Raw genomic sequence first — 2,391 nt, 5'->3', positions numbered from 1 at the left:
AGGGTACACTGATGCACTTGTGTTTTGTTGGAGAGACTTTCAGATGAAGACATTCAGTGTGTTTTTAATATACAATATACTAAAGCTGAAACAATTAGTTAATCAATCAAAAATAACCAGCAACTATTTTGATAACTGATTTTAGTCTTTTTTAAGCAAGAAAGGAAGAATTTGTCAAATAATCTCTCATTACAGATTTTCAGATTAGATTATTTGCCACCTTAAAACATCTGAGAATGTCCCATCAGCAGTAAGAAGTTGTGATAGATGTTTTTATTTACTATTTTAGTGACATTTTAAAAACTATGCAATTCATAGATTAGACAGATAAAATAATGTGTAGATTAATCACCAATGAAAATGACTGTTATTTTAGCCTAATGGATACTGTACATTTAAAGGTCGTGCACTGGGTTGCACACATGGAAAAACATTATTTATATCACTCTGACAATTAAAAACTTTGTCCCTTGGGAGTTGTGGGGCTCAGTAGATTGAAGGTGCCAGAAAATGTTTGTGTTGTATTGTATTGTAATTGGATTTATATCCTTAAACTTTAATTTAAAAAATGTCAGTGTGATGCATTATGATGATGTGATGCACTGATATTAATACTATTAGTACTGTGGTAAGTTATTTGACACGGTTTCATCTGTGACTGTAGGAACTCTAATGTCATGATTCAACTTCAGTGATGACTTTTCTAGGTCACAAAACAACTAGGTTAAGTGTTTCTAAACATATGTGCTGGATCTTCATAGCTTGTCTACTGTAGATTAGACTACTGGTCATCCTTATGTCACAAAACATGTCACCTAACCTCAGTTCAGATGAAAACACCAGTCAGTAAACATTGTTATGTACACGGTCGATTTACAGGTACTGAACCAATATGAACAAACAAGACTAAACTGTGACTCACTGACTTGTTATCACACATTACATTTTCTCTTTGTGAAATATACTGTCCCTAATATCCACTGCTAAAAATGCTTCAGTTTCTGGAAAAAAAAACATTAATTAAATCATAAACCAGACTAATAACAATACAAAAGTATGAACAAAAAGTCTGAGCCGGGCTTTAATAGAAAGGTAATGTGGTGTACTGAAATTAAAAAAGGCAAACACATACTGTGATATTTTCAGTTTGTATCAGCAGTTTTATCTGCTGTGTGAGGTTTTATTAGCACAGCTCTTATTACAACATATCCTCTGAAAATGTACAGTTAATATAGTCAAAATTGAATTTTTTGTCTTGAATTCTGATCTTGAAGCAACTTACCTTTACTCTTCTCTTTTTAGTCTTCTAATGAACTCATTTATTTCACCCTTAGTTGTCACTCCCACACTTCCTCTTTGCATTTCACATGCCCATGTAGAGCTGTGTGTACCAGTGAAAATACATACTGAATAGAGCTTTATATATCTCACTATTTCTGTATCTAAAGGTGACATGCAAATGTACAACCTGACAATAAATGGAGCCTTGTCTCCTGCATACATGAAGCAACAGTCACTGGAGCCAGAATGTTGCCACTGAAAAGATAAAGAAATGGTGTGATAGTAATTTACTATCTTTGAACTTGGAGAAAACTAAATATATGGTATTTGGGAACCGTAGACCACATAATGAACTTCAATTGAGAATTGGGGGTGCTAATATCGAACGAGTGTATGAAATCAAATTTTTGGGTGTCATGGTTGACGACAGATTATCCTGGAAATCTCATATCAGTTATGTTCAGCATAAAATAGCTAAAAATATATCGATATTGGCAAGGGTTAGATATATGCTGGACGTTAAAGCATTGCGTATTTTGTATTCTTCATTGATTTTGCCATATTTGGAGTATGGCGTGGAAAACTGGGGAAATACATACAGGAGTTCACTTCAACCATTGTACATATTACAGAAGAGAGCGATAAGAGTTGTACACAAGATGGGGTATAGGGATCACACAAATGCAGTTTTCATACAGTCCAAATTGTTAAAATTCTTTGATTTAGTGGAATATAAGACTGCTGTGTTTATGTATAAAGCCAGGAACGACTTATTACCTGGTGGAATCCTGAAGTTATTTGGTGAAAGGGAAGGGGGATATAACTTAAGGGGTCACTTAAATTTAAGGGTTCATGCTATACGTACAACCAAAAAAAGATTTTGTATTTCTATAAGTGGGGTCAAATTATGGAATAATTTAACTGTGGACATGAAAAATAGTACTAGAATTGAGGAGTTTAAACATAAATATAAATGTATGTGTCATTCAAGATATATGCAAGAATAAGATTTATTCGAGAAGGCATTAAGGAAATACTCTGTTTATTAATGTAGAGATACTGCTTGCAGCCAATGATGCATGAAATTATAATATGATGTCATGGGGTAGG

Source organism: Monopterus albus, unplaced genomic scaffold (genome assembly GCF_001952655.1).
Source record: "Monopterus albus unplaced genomic scaffold, M_albus_1.0 scaffold49.1, whole genome shotgun sequence".
Classification (NCBI taxonomy): domain Eukaryota; kingdom Metazoa; phylum Chordata; class Actinopteri; order Synbranchiformes; family Synbranchidae; genus Monopterus; species Monopterus albus.
Note: the sequence above shows the minus strand (reverse complement) of the source record.